Source organism: Lycorma delicatula, chromosome 11 (genome assembly GCF_047948215.1).
Source record: "Lycorma delicatula isolate Av1 chromosome 11, ASM4794821v1, whole genome shotgun sequence".
NCBI lineage: Eukaryota > Metazoa > Arthropoda > Insecta > Hemiptera > Fulgoridae > Lycorma > Lycorma delicatula.
The window spans coordinates 45648250-45665744 of NC_134465.1; the positions used below are offsets into that span (position 1 = coordinate 45648250).

The following is a 17495-nucleotide window of genomic DNA, read 5'->3' on the forward strand; positions in this document are numbered from 1 at the left end:
GATTTCAACGGAAATATCCATTTTTACCATCCCTTAAATCAATATTGTTTAGTTTCGGCGTGACGTAGATACATACATACATACCTCGCATAACTCAAAAATGACTAGCCATAGAATGTTGAAATTTTGTATCTAGGACTGTTGTAACATCTAGTTGTGTACCTCCCCTTTTGATTGAAATCGACTGGACCAAAATCCTAATTTTTTGTATTTTTATCCAATCGATCAAAACCAAAAAAAAAAGTTAAGAAAAATTTACTGCAGTTAAGAAAAAATCCAACTTTTTCTTCAGTAATAAGCCCTCATTGAGAGCTTTCCAACGATATATCTTAAGTGATACTTATTTTCATTGGTTGCAGAGGTATAACCAAATGAAATTGTAATTAATGGAATATCTGGGTTTTACAAGAGCACATAGGTTCGAATCAGACTTCATCTTCTTTTTTTTCTTTTTTTTTTAATGTAAATACATTTATTTTTTAATAATTATTAACCTCTGATTATAAAAGAGTTTGACAATAAATAATAATAATCATAATAATAATTATAATAATAATAATATGTGATCAGGAAAAGAAGATCGCAATTCTATGGACACATATACAGAATGGAGAATACCAGACTAACAAAACAGATCTTCACCCTACTAAACACTCACAAAAACAAGATGACCTGGCTTAAAGAGATAGACAATGACCTAGTAAACAATTCAATAGACTCAGACATTTTAAAAGACAGAGCAACATTCAGAAAAACAATACAGGAATTACAGTTTCAGGAGAGGAAAAAACTCACTTGTAGAAGAGGGAGAAAATGGACTCAAGAAGACAAAGACACCACTCTAGAAAAATGAAAGAAGCATGGGCTAAAAAGTTAATTAAGCGTGCCCTCTAAATGGGCTATTCGAAAAGAAAAAAAAAACAAAAAATATCAGCGTTATTAATGAAATAAAATTTTATGTACTTTTTATTTTTAAAAAATATGTATATGTAATTTTATTAGCGTACAAGGAAGTCATGTGGTGTCCACGTCAGATTTTTTCTTTGTTAATGATCATTATCTAAATTATATATCTACTGTATTTTATCTATTCTTTTCATCTCTTTTTATTCAGTTGAAATTTTATAGGTAATTTTTACCGATTTATTTATATCATGGTCGTTTTCTTTGCTTTATTGACCCTAGCTGTAATCACCAGTATTATGCAAAATACCTTTTGTTTCAATGTAACTTTCTTGATTGAACATTGTAAATAATAGTTAACCCTTTACTCGAGCAAGCGCACGCACAGATATAGACGCTACAGCCTAAAAAAATGAAGTTAAATATTCTTGAAGGATTTAAACCTTCGATTTTTACTATCCTACAGGATTTATATACACCATGACTACAAAGTCTTCTCCTATATAAACAAATAAACATAAATTATTTAATTTAATATATTTATACATAAAACATATAATTTTCAAATTAAAAATTAAAAAAAAAAAAATGATAATGACGAAGAAGGAGAATGTTTCCAAGATTTAAGGGATTATACAACCAGAGTAAGACCAGTAATCCTATACATCACTGAAATATTACACCTAACCAAACTTGAAAAATGGCTTAAGATTGATAGAAGTTTACTTAGGGGAATCCTTGGCTCAAATAGTAACAGAGGAGAGATACAGATCTATCAAAATCAATAAGTCCTAGAAACAGCGATAGCACGGTTATATTTCTTGGGGTATATAATCAACATGGACCTAAACAGATTAAATAAATAAATCATTGACAAGCTGAGGAACATGAAAATTAAATCAAATAACCAGAAACCTCAACAGATAGCAGAAAGGTGAAGGGTCGAGAACAGACAGCAGAAATTAAATTCAAGAAAAAGCATGCTAAGGAAGACAAAAAGGGATAAAGCAAGGAGCAGGATAATTAGAGAGAAACTTAAATCGGGAAGCTTTGACGAATCAATCGGAAAATCGAACTCATGTGGTTTGGTATATTGAAAGGATGGATGAGGGAAGATTACCAAACATGATGGTGCAAGCAGAGGAAGCAGATGAAGAGCAAGGGGTAGACTAGGAATGAAATGAATAAATACGGAGATGAAGGAAGTGTGCAAGAGAGGGAATGTGGTGAAAATAATGGAAGAAAAATGGTTCATAAAACGAGGTAGGTGTAGACATTTGTAGAAGCCCCAACCTGAGGAAATTTGGATTAAAGGGAACTGAAAATAATGATGTTAAAAGTTTTTTTTTATGACAGGGAGAAGAAGGACAGAAAGAAAATGGACAGTGGAGCAAAAAGGAAGATATGACGAAAAATAAGAAACGCATAGAAGAAGGGAAAGAACTATAAAAAAATTATATTTGCGCAGTCGTAAGTTGATATTTTTGCTTAAAAAAAATAATAATAATACGTGCATCCTAATACACATTTCTTTTACTTTCCCGTCTAGATAGCACTATAGCAGAGATATACGAGGTGTGATAAAAAATATGGTGAATGAATTTTTATAGCGGCAACTGCCGACGCTACATCCATATGCTGTAATTTGTCCAATAGCGTGATCAACTGAGGCAGGCAGGGACAGATTGTAACACATTCGAGCTTGCCAGAGCCGCTAGAGTGAGGTTGTGTTTATCGTGTCTGTCGCGCAACATGTATTTTGAACAACGCATTAACATTAAGTTTTGTTTTAAGTTGCAAAAGAGTGCCAAAGAAGTTCACGAAATGTTAGAATCGGTGTACGGCGATAATGTGGTAACTTTGAAGACTGTGTACAAGTGGTACGACCGATTTAAAAACGGAAATGAGTCTGTTGAAGACGAGCAGTGTGCGGTACGTCCAGTAACCTCAAAAACAGTTGAAAATGTACAAAAAGTGGAAACAATGGTTCGTTCCAACAGACGAATGACTATTCGAGAGCTATCGGAAGACCTTAACATCTCGTACGGATCCGTTCAAAGCATTTTAACTAATGATGAATTGCAAAAGACGAGAGAATGCAAAATTTGTTCCCAGACTTTTGAGTGATGAACAGAAGGAAAATCGAGTGTCAATTTGCACGGCGTTGAAGGGTCGTCTTCATGCAGATCCGGACTTCACGGCCAAAATTGTAACTGGAGATGAAAGTTGGGTCTATGGCTGTGACCTTGAGACCAAAATGCAGAGTTCCCAATGGAAAACCAGTTCATCTCCTCGCCCTAAAAAGGCACGTCAGTCAAAATCCAACATCAAGGTCATGCTGTTGTTTTTTTCGATAGTGAGGGCATAGTGCGATCAGAGTTCGTTCCAAGGGGAACAACTGTAAACTCTGAATTTTATAAGGGTGTACTGCAACGTTTGCGAAACGACGGCCGATGGCTTCCTTCTTCACCACGACAACGCACCGCCGTGTCACACCTCCCTTCTCATTCGCGAGTTTTTGGTCGAAAAAAGTGTTCCTGTCTGTCCACATCCGCCATACTCACCGGATTTAGCACCATGCGACTTTTGGCTCTTCCCAAAAATTAAAACTGTGCTTAAAGGAAAACGTTTTGATACCATTGCTGACATTGAGAGGGCCACGACCGAGCAGCTGAAAGCCCTTCCGAAAGACGTCTTCCAGAAATGCCTCCAGTCATGGAGTCAACGTCGGGATAAGTGCATTGCTAGCCAAGGATAGTACTTTGAAGGAGATTAAATCGAATTCTATGTAACCTTATTACTTTTTTAAATAAAAAATTATTCACCGTATTTTTTTATTACACCTCGTAGCTGTAGAAGGGAAAATATTTATAATCGGTCCAGTTTGGAAATATTCGGCTTTCACCGGATCTTGATGTTTAGACAATTAAGGAACCTAGAAAACCGGAAAGAAAGTTTCCATCCGGTTGTTAATGTGTGTGTGTGTGTGTGTGTGTGTGTGTGTTTGGTAATAGCTTCTAAATCACCTTATATTTCCAGAATTACTGAACCGATTTTGACCTAACTTGGTCAGATTACTTCTATATGCAGGGCATTGATCCCATTATATTATCAACTTAATAGGTCAATAGGGTGAGGGTGTAGAGCAAGGTCACTTTCAGTACCTCGAAATTTCATCGAAGCATATTTGTTAACGATTCAAAAATAACAATATTTACAAAAGAAAATGTGCAAAATCGCACCTCTACCCCAAAATATTCTGTTTTAGTCGTCTGCTATGTTGTGACGTCACAGATGAGCGGTAGAGTTAAATAAATGAATTTAAAAAAGTAATTTCGGTCTGGCTGAGTCTCGAAGCCCGGTCAACTCGGTACCTGGTTCATTAAGCCTCGCGGTTACACCGATTTACCGACGGTACAAGCGACATTTTTTCTATGTAAGCTGTGAAATTACATTAATTTAATTAGTTCCGACCGTCGCCGCTAGTACCGCCACACCCGTGCGAATTAAATACGGCACGAGTGCGCTTTAGTTAGAATCATTGAATTAAATAAAGGAAAAAATATTATATTTAAATAAAGATAAATATTTTAAATTAAGTTGTATGTGTAAGCCGTGCATCAGAAACAATCCACTGTTGCAGGATTTTTCCGAAACGTGGTGACTGTCCTACATCTGTGTTGTCAGCTTTTTTATTTATTTATTATTATTTAACTTAGACCGGTATTTCTGTTTCTATATATTTATTGTTTTTTTTTAGAGAACATTTATGATGATGAAAAAACTTATAAATTTAAAAAACAATTTATGAAAAAAAAAGAACGTGTTACAGGTAAAATTGAAAGAGCTAAGACGTGATATATCATCAACAATTATAGAATAAATAAGTAACAGAGTGAATAAAATTAAAGTTAATTTTGGTTTTGATAAAAAAATATTTAAAGGTATCTTGAAAAGTTTAGTTCGAGGTTAACTGGTATGGGTTTTACTATATATATATATATATATATATATATATTTATAATTTTAATTCTATTTATCCCTAACAAGAGCAACGTCAATTAAGGAAGGAACACCAAAATGTTCTCTTAGCTAAATCATCCGTTGGCGGACTTCCCTGTTGGTTAGACCCATCTTATATATATATATATATATATATATATCACTATATCACTAATCGATCGGTTGTATAAGCTATTGTGTTGTTTAAATGACGGACAATAGCGGCTTGGGATAAAATATTGCTTGTCTCACCTTAGTTTGGTTTATACTTTGTTGGTTCTATTAAGCAGTCTATTTATTATAATTTTATATACAACTTTCTGTGTATTTTGCAATTAATCAAAAAATCTTCCCCTTTTTTTTATTCTTAGTTTATGCGGCATTTCCTTAATCCTTTTTAAAAATAATTTTCCTCCAGTGCTTGTATGTACGTTAAAATTAATCAAACTGTACTATCCGGGATGTAAAACTTATATTTTATTCTTGGTAAGTCGTCAAAGTACATCGGTAGGTTTCATATTTTTTATGACATAATTTTTCTATATTTTTCCTTCTTCTTCTTCTTCTTCCTTTTTTACAAGAAATCCTACCCTCTTCATACCCGTACTTTTAATTCTTCCTCTTATAGCAACAAGTTATAATCTCTTTCTATATATTTTTTTCTTTACCATATTTTATTATATTAAAATTCTCTTTTGTTTTATTATTTATAAAATGGGCGAATATTAATTGTACACAAAAAATAATAATTATTATTAGATATAGATTTAAAATATAATTATAAATAATTTTCATCTACTCTTTTTTATCTTTAAAAAAACAAGGATTAAATCAATATTGAATTTGTTCTGATATCAATATTTTAAAAGGTCTTTCAACATCTCTCTTACCTTTTATTATACTAGACTATTCAAGAAAAATGTAACAAACTTTCAGATCTTGTTTTATTAGTGAAAGTAAAGAAAAAAATCTGACAACACAGTTGTTTCTTGTACACGGATTACACGCGCCCACACACACACACACACACACACACACACACACACACACACAACTTAATTTAAAATATTTATCATTTTATTTAAATATAATATTTTTTTTTTTTCTTTCTTTTTGTCTTCAGTCATTTGACTGGTTTGATGCAGCTCTCCAAGATTCCCTATCTAGTGCTAGTCGTTTCATTTCAGTATACCCTCTACAACCTACATCCCTAACAATTTGTTTTACATATTCCAAACGTGGCCTGCCTACACAATTTTTTCCTTCTACCTGTCCTTCCAATATTAAAGCGACTATTCCAGGATGCCTTAGTATGTGGCCTTTAAGTCTGTCTCTTCTTTTAACTATATTCTTCCAAATGCTTCATTCTTCATCTATTTGCCGTAATACCTCTTCATTTGTCACTTTATCCACCCATCTGATTTTTAACATTCTTCTATAGCACCGCATTTCAAAAGCTTCTAATCTTTTCTTCTCAGATACTCCGATCGTCCAAGTTTCACTTCCATATAAAGCGACACTCCAAACATATACTTTCAAAAATCTTTTCCTTACATTTAAATTAATTTTTGATGTAAACAAATTATATTTCTTACTGAAGGCTCGTTTAGCTTGTGCTATTCGGCATTTTATATCGCTCCTGCTTCGTCCATCTTTAGTAATTCTACTTCCCAAATAACAAAATTCTTCTACCTCCATAATCTTTTCTCCTCCTATTTTCACATTCAGTGGGTCCATCTTTGTTATTTCTACTACATTTCATTACTTTTGTTTTGTTCTTGTTTATTTCATGCGATAGTTCTTGCGTAGGACTTCATCTATGCCGTTCATTGTTTCTTCTAAATCCATTTATTATATATATATATATATATATATATATATATATAATATATTTTATTTAAATATATTTTTTTGATTACTTAATTCATTGACTCTAACTAAAAAGCGCGCATACTGTAACAATTCTCGCGGATGTGGCGGTACTAGTGGTGAGGGTCGGCACTAACTAAAGTAATGAAATTTCACAACTTACATAGAACAAATTTCGCTTGTATGGTCAGCAGACCGGTGCAGCCGCGAGGCTTAACGCACCGTCGACTGGGAGATCGGGTTTGAGATCCGGCCAGATAGAGTTACATTTTTACACTTAAATTTTTTTAATTATTTAATTCAGGGAAATTCCTAAAACTGATGGTTTTTTCTGATGCACGACTTACACTTAATTTAATATATTTATAATTTTATTCAAATATAATATTTTTTCCTTTATTTAATTCATTGATTCTAACTAAAACACGCGCGAATATCTATTTAATTCGTGCGGGTGTAGTTGTACTTTTTTCTTTCTTTCTTTTTTCTACTTAGCCTCCGGTCACTTCCGTTTAGATAATTCTTCAGAGGATGAATGAGGATGATATGTATGAGTGTAAATGAAGTGTAGTCTTGTACATTCTCAGTTCGACCGTTCCTGAGATGTGTGGTTAATTGAAACCCAACCACCAAAGAACACCGGTATCCACGATCTAGTATTTAAATCCGTGTAAAAATAACTGGCTTTACTAGGACTTGAACGCTGGAACTCTCGACTTCCAAATCAGCGGATTTGGGAAGATGCGTTCACCACTAGACCAACCCGGTAGTCTGGGTGTAGTTGTACTAGCAGTGACGATCTGCACTAATTAATCTAATCTAATTTCACAAGTTATATAGACAAAATTTCGCTTTTACAATCAGCACACTGATGTAGCCGCAAGGCTTAACGCACCAGTTGATCTAGCGATCGAGTTCGGGACCCGGCCAGACCGGATTATTATTTTATATTTTAATTATTATTATTAATATATTTAATTCTACCGCTTGATTTTGAAACATCAAAATATTTTGAATTTTTTTTTTTTTTTTTGTAAATATTGTTATTTTTTAGTCATTAAAAAATGTTCCTAAAAGTAATATGATCTTCGTTAGGCGAAATATCGAGATACTGAGGGTGACTCTGCTGTACAGCCTCACCTCTTTGACCTTTTAAGTTGAAAATTGAATAGCATCAATGCCCCATATAAAGAAGTAATCTGACGAAGTTTGGTGAAAATCGGTCTAGTAGTTCTGTAAATATAAGGTGATTCAGAGGCCAACACCGAACACATGTATATATGAACTATACATCAGGAAAATTTCCATCCGGTTTTTTTATTTTTTGGGTTTAGGTTTCAAAACGTCAAGATCCGGTTAAAATTACATATGCCCAAGTTAGACCGATTGCAATAGTCTCCCTTCCAGAGCATTAGCTCTGTTATAGCCTTATCTAGACGGAAAAGTAAAAGTGTATATAAACATAGGTTCTGAAACATTTTTTTAGTGATTGTCGGCTGACGAAATATTTCACCTTGATTTCTGCGCAGTGGTAAAATTAAACCAGAATGTAATTCTTGGCACTCAAATTAAGGGGTAAATTTAATGGTTTTATATGTAATCTGACCTGAAACTTTGAGAAAAAAATAGATCCAAACACTGTATTTTATTAATTTTCGAGAAACCTGAAGAAGACAAATACTTTGTATGTTTATCGTAAAATAATTTTGTTAAATCGGTTATCAACATACAAATTTTAAATACATCTTATAAAGCTGTAAAGACTGGAATAAAATGTTCAGCATTTTAAAAAAATTAGGGTTCAAATACAGAGATAGAAGAACAATTGCTAACATGTACAGGAACCAAACAGCAACAGTAACAATTGAAGAACATAAGAAAGAAGCCGTAATAAGAAAGGTAATCCGACAAGGATATTCCCTATCTCCGTTACTTTTTAATCTTTACATGGAACTAGCAGTTAATGATGTTAAAGAACAATTTAGATTCGGAGTAACAGTACAAGGTGAAAAGATAAAGATGGTACGATTTGCTGATGATATAGTAATTCTAGCTGAGAGTAGAAAGGATTTAGAAGAAACAATGAACGGCATAGATGAAGTCCTACGCAAAAACTATCGCATGAAAATAAACAAGAACAAAACAAAAGTAATGAAATGTAGTAGAAATAACAAAGATGGACCACTGCATGTGAAAAAAAGGAGGAGAAAAGATTATGGAGGTAGCATTTTGTTATTTGGAAATTAGAATTTCTAAAGATGGACGAAGCAGGAGCGATATAAAATGCCGAATAGCACAAGCGAAACGAGCCTTCAGTAAGAAATATAATTTGTTTACATCAAAAATTAATTTAAATGTCAGGAAAAGATTTTTGAAAGTATATGTTTGGAGTGTCGCTTTATATGGAAGTGAAACTTGGACGATCGGAGTATCTGAGAAGAAAAGATTAGAAGCTTTTGAAATGCGGTGCTATAGGAGAATGTTAAAAATCAGATGGGTGTATAAAGTGACAAACGAAGAGGTATTGCGGCAAATAGATGAAGAAAGAAGCATTTGGTAAAATATAGTTAAAAGAAGAGATAGACTTATAGGCCACATACTAAGTCATCCTGGAATAGTCGCTTTAATATTGGAAGGACAGGTAGAAGGAAAAAATTGAGTAGCCAGGCCACGTTTGGAATATGTAAAACAAATTGTTAGGGATGTAGGATGTAGAGGGTATACTGAAATGAAACGACTACCACTAGATAGGGAGTCTTGGAGAGCTGCATCAAACCAGTCAAATGACTGAAGACAAAAAAAAAGCTTGTAATGAATTTGATTCTATGTAAAATAGTATTAAAAAATTCCACAGAATCTAAGTAAAAATGTAAGAATTTAGAAGTTCGATAAACATATCAAAATGTGGCAGATTTTAACTACGTATACAACGAAACAATAATGTCAGTGTTTTGGCTTAATTTTACCGAAGACGCAGAAATGAAGGCGGAATCTTACGCCAGTGAACATTTACTAAACAAAACGTTTCCGAATTTACGTTTATATGAAGTTTGTTTTTTTTATTTTCAGCAGTAGAACGTGTCTGTAATGATTTTACACTCTTCATGAATCACTCTATAACATTTACTAAACAAAACGTTTCCGAATTTACGTTTATATGAAGTTTGTTTTTTTTATTTTCAGCAGTAGAACGTGTCTGTAATGATTTTACACTCTTCATGAATCACTCTATATTTATTTTTATGCAATTACTAGTAATGTATCTAAACACATTCTTAGTCATACTATTGTATTTATACTACAAAATCTATAATTATTTTCGGTACTTACGTATTAACGCCACCGCAGCTACAGCTTTATTTAAAAACAATGTAGTCAATCGGATTTCGGTGGAAAATGGGCCGATATAGAATTTAACATAGATTCAAAACAGTCTCTTTGTTAATTTTAATAAATGGTTATTTATATTTATTTATTTTATATATATAATTTAACCACACTTAACCTACGCTCGCTAACCTTGACTAATTAACAGGAGTGTTTTGATTATTTAAATAATAAATAATTGCAATAATTACTGAATTTATTAAATAAATACTCAAAAAATTACGGTGTTAATTAGTCAAGGTTAGCGAGCGAAGCGAGCCTAGGTTAAGTTTGGTTAAATTATATTTATAAAGTAAATAAATATAAATAACCATTTATTAGAATTAATAAAGAGACTGTTCATTTTCCACCAAAATCCGATTGACTACTTTGTTTTTAAATAAAGCTGTAGCTGCGGTGGCGTGAATACGTAAGTACCTTATTTTCTTTTATTAATTACTGCGTAATTGTACATTGATTTACATTCTACCAGCTTATGTCTTATTTCAGCTCATTAAAATATTCACCACAAAACAAACGAGTATTCTGGATAATATTTAAATATGGAAACAGATTTATACTGCATATCTGAGAGGTATTTAGAGCCACAAAGAAATGGGGTTCTGCATAGTTCATCAAATCATTTAAAAAATAAAAATTAGAATATACAGGTAAAACCCGAAATTAAATAAATAATTTTAAAAATGATTAAATATATAATTTCATTAATTAGTTTATAATGAAGCGGGAAGCAATAAAAAAAAAAAAAAAATGAAATAAATTTTAAGAATTGAGGTAGAATAAACCTAATATGTCAGACGTAGTTCAACAAGATGTTACAGAATACTACTGTACTTACACAGAGAAACACAGTCAGAGCAATCAACTAACGGAAACGATCGTACACGGAGTTAGCCGAATTGTAACTGTTTGAGATTCGACTATGCTGTAGCTTGTTGTTTCTTGTACTGTATATTCTTATGAGAGTGGTTTATATTGTTACGCTTCAAAACTGTTATAAATGGATCTTTGTTGTATAATTACAGGTAATAATTAATATAATATATAAATATATTTTATTATTTATTAATTGTTAATATCACATTGTAAATATATTCGTTATTTATACAACACAGTTATATCCGTTAGAATAAATATGCTTGTTTCCTCAATTTGTGTTAATCTTATATCATTTCAAAGATGTTTTACATCATTACAATTTTAAATTGAACAAAAGATTTAATATTTTTATTAAGTTTTGGTCTAAAATTAAAAAAAAATATGTATATAATTTAAAATATTTTTTATTGAATACAGTTTTAGTAATTTGACATAATAAAAAATTTGTATAGATTAGTTTCCTTGGTTTTATTTATTTAACTATGTCTATATTTTTATTCAGGTAAAATTTTTAGTATCTGAAAAATAAGAATAATGTCCCATAAATATATATAATTGGTTTATAATGTAATTTTTATTTTTAAAATTTAAATATAATGTATATCGTATAATCATATTATTTAAATAAAAATTATATTGAATTCCAAACGGTGAATGGAAATTTTAAATCTGCTTACTATTAACTTTATTTTTAAGGAGATTCAAAAAATAAATTTTCTAGATCCATATAAATAATTATATATTTATAAATTTTTACATTTATAGTTACATATATTATACGAAAATTGTTTCAAATATTTTTATCATTTTCAATAGGAATTTTTATGGGTCAGTAAATCGCAAAAACATATTTATTTACTTGCTTTATTTTAACTCAATTTTTTTCATTTTTGTCCTCAAATCTTGCATTCTTAATTTAAAATACTTCCTGGCATTGCCGGTTGATGAAATTTTGCACGGTTACTAAGATCGGGTGACAATACAATATTTCACTAATACTTTGTCATCTTTTACTCGGCGCCCGTTTGGGCGCATAGGTTGTTTATGAATAGAGAGAGCACTTCTTCAAAATTTATGGAGTGCCCAGCGCAGAGCCTTAATTGTATGCACTGGTGTTTTTAAAACAACATCCTGCAAGGCTACCACCGTATAGGAAAAGGCTCTTCCAAATGATTAATGGTGAAAGTTCGGGTAGCCTTGGGGAGATTGCGAAGAGGCAGGGAGGCGAGATATTTGGGATGCGGTTTCGATCGGAACGGTGATCTCAATGCACGGGTTCTAAATTTCGTACAGTTCTCCATCTCCCGCCTGCGAAAGAGACTGCAGATCCTTGCGATGGAAACATGGCAGCTGGAATGGGACACCACGATTAAGGGAAGATCTCTTTACAAGTTTATACGGGATCTGGGGGAATGGTATGCTTCCAGTTCACCAGCTTCACCAGTTCATCAGCCAGATACAAGCTCCAAGCGCTTTAAATAGTAGACAGGCACTATCTGGCATACAGCGACCGAGGCGTGACACCCTAAATTGCTGTCTTTTATTTTATTAACTTTAATGACTTTAAGTAATTAGTAACAAGGAGTGAGCCTCCCCGATCTAGATTTAGTTTGACAAGTGAGCGGTTGGGACACATAAGCGGGTGGTGAATAGCACCCTGCTTAATCCGCTCACGCTGATAGGTAGCTCACTAGGAGCTTTTAGGTAACGAGGTCGCTAAACTGTTTTAGAGGCACAGTAGTCGTATCTTAGCACTGACATTTGGTCTATGCTCTAGGGCGACTGAATAGGGTGGTGGCGGGAGAAATGCCAGTTAACCAATGCCTCGAGTTCGTTTTTAAGGGCAACGGGGTGCCCAGTGTTCATCAACCATGTTAATTTGTACCAATATCTGTTTCGGTTCCGCCTAGCAGCTGATGAGCTGTGCATCTGCGGGGAGATCCAGTCAAATGAACACCTAATGTTTGATTGCCCTTCTCTTGGGGGGGGGGGGCAGTGACCGGGCCACACTGGAAGTTAGAGGTCAAGGAGAAAATTGGCCACTTACAAGCGGTGAGCCAATGTGGTGAGAGCCGCATTATCGGACCGTGTAGGAGTTCCTTAATGCGGTTGCTTTGTTCAACCGACATCAGTAGTTTACTTAAGGGAGAGACTCCTACCGCACTGCTGTTGGAAGCTAACCTTGAGATATATGACTGACCACCAGTCAATTAATTTTTCCAAGAGCTTTAATATGGTGGACAAGTTTTGCCGGTATTCAGCGACTTCGGCGTGGCAGCGAATTTCTATCTAGACGAAGTAAATTTTAATTTACAGATATCATATATATTTTAAATAGTTGACGGGGTGCGCCTACCCATTTTAGTAAATATATGACAAATGAGCGGTTGGGACACGTAAGCCAGTAGTGTATGGTACCGCGGTTAGTCCGCTCACGCTGTTAGGTTAGCTCTAGGAGCTATTTAGGACACTGTTCGCTAAACTGTTTCGAGGCTCAGTAGCCGTTTGTGGCACAGACATTCGGTCTTATGCTTTAAGGCAACCGAATCGGGTGGTAGCGGGAGTAGAAATGCCAAGCAAACAAAAAAAATAATCCACGATTACCTTTACAAACATCCATCCGTCGGGGGTAAATTAAGGGTGCGGTTGTAATAATTTATCATACTTCCTGACCTTGCTTATGGATGAGATTTTGCACAGTTACTAAGGTCGAGTGACAATACAATATTCAATCATTACTTTTGAAAACATCCTCTCCGTACAGGGGTAAATTTATAAAATGTATATAAGCAACAAAAAAAAAGTTTTGTTAATTTACAATTATATTTCAATAACTAAAAACTTCACTATTTCGTTACTTTGTATAATAAATGTTTGAATGAAGATTTTTTTGATATTTTATAAGTATATTATAAATTTCAATATATGATGTTATCTTCAGAAATCCAAAATAACCTACTAATTACACTCACGCAATGTATGTTAATAATTTGATTAAAGTATGACTAAGAAGTATAAAGCAAGTTTTTAAACGTTTTTTTTTAATATTATATATATTATATAACGGATTAAAATTTAATCCGTTTAAAATTTAAAAATATTCTTTTAACCTTTTATAAAGTCCATACTGGAGGACTTAACTGAAAATAGGATAAATGAACTTCATAAAAAATATGCATAATCAATCGTACAGTTTTAGAACGGAAAATTACTAATTCGTTTTCCAGCCTTAAATGAAAATTTTGTTTTCCAGAAATTAAATATCTACCAAGAAAAATCTTATCCTTTTTTAAGGAAAAAAACTACACCCATCCTAGTCATTTTATTGCCGATCAAAGTATTTTAATTAAATTGTATATTGATTTGTCAGACGTCTCTACTGAACTTTCGTAAGATTTTTTGAACGGTTTTATTTAATATTTATTATGAGATATAAATTAATTAAAAGAAACCTGACAATACAGTTATAGAAATTTTCCGTCACATGGCTAAAGCCGATCAGGAAAATTCCTAAAAGATGGTTTTTGATGCACGACTTACACACACAACTTAATTTAAAATATTTATCATTTTATTCAAATATAATATTTTTTCCTTTAATTCAATGATTCTAACTAAAACGCGGGCGAATACCTATTTAATTCGCGCGGGTGTAATTGTACTAGCGTTGGCGATCTGCCTTAAATAATGTAATTTCACATGTTATATAGAAAAAATTTCGATTTTACGGTCGGCAGACTGATATAGCCGCAAGGCTTAACGCACTAGGTACCGGGTCGATCTAGCGATCGAGTTCGGGACCCGGCCAGACCGGATTATTATTAATGTATTTAATTTTACCGCTCACCTGTGACGTCACAACATAGCAGAAGACTACAACAGCATTTTTTGGCTAGTGGTGAGATGTTAAAAATATTGTAATTTTTTACTCGTTAAAAAATGTGCCTAAGAGAAATATGACCTTCGTTAAGCGAAATATCGAGATACTGAGGGTAATTTTGCTATACAGCCTCGCCTCTTTGACCTTTTAAGTTGAAAATTTAATAGCATCAATGCCCCATATAAAGTAGTAATCTGACGAAGTTTGGTGAAAATCGGTTCAGTAGTTCTGTAGATATAAGGTGATTTAAAGGTCAACACCGAACAACCCGCACACACGTACAATCAAACATTAACATCCGGAAAATTTCCATCTGGGTTTTTGATTTTTGGATTCCTTAGGTGTGGAAACGTGAAGATCTAATGAAAACCGCATATGCCCAAATTAGACCGATTACAATATTGTCTCTCTTCAAGAGCTTTAGCGCTATCTAGACGGGAGAGTAAAAAACTAAAAAACTTAAATAAATCCCTCAGTAAATGTTGGTGTATATCCTGGATCACGACGTAACTAAATACGCAAACATTCATTAGCATTGAGAGAGAGATTTATGTATAAATAGGTACAAATTTGTGTTAGGTGAACACAAATATTATTCCATATAAACAAATATAATTAGAATATACTGAGTACTGATACAAATTAAGGTAAAGTTGAAATACGAAAGTTATGCAAAGTTAATGAATGAATACTTTATTCCCTGTTACATTATTACGTCATTGAATTATTAAACAGGGTTTATTTGCTTAATTAATTACCAACAGTTTTAATAACTTTTCACAGTAACATTATTTTTAGTTGAAAACAGGGAAGGAAAAATTGCGTACAAAAAACTTTATATAGTGTATTTATCGGTATAAAATTCTATTTCAAATTTTTTTTTAAATAAATAAATTCTAAAGATTTCTTCATTATCAATAATGAATTAGCATATTTTATTTGTTTAAATATTCCAGTTTACGTAGCGGAGTAGTAAATCACCATTCTTTTATCCTGACGGTCTCAGGTTTTGAATCCCGATCATACATAATAATTTTCAAACGCCACAAAATATGCAGACCATACACATGTGTCAGGTTTCTAGCTTAAGTGATAACTAATTATCTAACAAATAAAAAAAGAGAAACTAATTATAAAAAAGAAAGAAATTATTACTATCGAAAAACTATGCCAAAGATAATGTATTGATTAGCTTAATAAATCAAATTTTTCTAAATAAAGGTCGAGAAAACAAATATTTTACTACAGTAAATTTAGACCAAAGTATTTTTCTTTTTTAAATGTAAATTTATTCTAAGAAAAAGTTTTTTAAATTTTACAAATTTGTATCATTTTTCTGTTAAATTTTAATCGGCTTTTTTTAATTACAAAAAAATGATTTCCTTGTACGCCTATTAAATTATATATACACATTTTTTTTTTTTTTTAATGAAAAGTACATAAAATTTTATTTCACTAATAACTTCTATTTTTTTTTCATTTTTTTGTTGTTAATGAATTATTGTTTATTGTAAAAATATTTTTACAATTAGAGATTATTAATTATTAATAAATCATATATTTAAATTATATATATAAAATATATAATAATTATATATATATAATTATAATATATAATTATATATATATAATAAAATCTTAACTAGAATTCTATACAGAAGATTTGAGAGGAGAGTGGAAGAAGTGTTAGGAGAAGACCAATTTGGTTTCAGGAAAAGTATAGGGAAAAGGGAAGCAATTTTAGGCCTCGGATTAATAGTAGAAGGAAGATTAAAGAAAAACAAACCGACATACTTGGCGTTTATAGACCTACAAAAGGCATTCGATAACGTAGACTGGAATAAAATGTTCAGCATTTTAAAAAAATTAGGGTTCAAATACAGAGATAGAAGAACAATTGCTAACATGTACAGGAACCAAACAGCAACAGTAACAATTGAAGAACATAAGAAAGAAGCCGTAATAAGAAAGGGAGTCCGACAAGGATGTTCCCTATCTCCGTTACTTTTTAATCTTTACTTGGAACTAGCAGTTAATGATGTTAAAGAACAATTTAGATTCGGAGTAACAGTACAAGGTGAAAAGATAAAGATGCTACGATTTGCTGATGATATAGTAATTCTAGCCGAGAGTAAAAAGGATTTAGAAGAAACAATGAACGGCATAGATGAAGTCCTACGCAAGAACTATCGCATGAAAATAAACAAGAACAAAACAAAAGTAATGAAATGTAGTAGAAATAACAAAGATGGACCGCTGAATGTGAAAATAGGAGGAGAAAAGATTATGGAAGTAAAAGAATTTTGTTATTTGGGAAGTAGAATTACTAAAGATGGACGAAGCAGGAGCGATATAAAATGCCGAATAGCACAAGCTAAACGAGCCTTCAGTAAGAAATATAATTTGTTTACATCAAAAATTAATTTAAATGTCAGGAAAGGATTTTTAAAAGTGTATGTTTGGAGTGTCGCTTTACATGGAAGTGAAACTTTGACAATCGGAGTGTCTGAGAAGAAAAGATTAGAAGCTTTTGAAATGCGGTGCTGTAGGAGAATGTTAAAAATCAGATGGGTGG

The 17495-nt window shown here is 32.4% G+C and overlaps 1 protein-coding gene across 1 annotated transcript in view; it reads right to left on the minus strand.

The window, feature by feature from the left end:
• The window catches only part of FMRFa (FMRFamide related propeptide), a 207318-nt gene that overhangs the window by 136502 nt on the left and 53321 nt on the right, over positions 1–17495 (minus strand). The gene's annotated exons all lie outside the window — the stretch shown is intronic.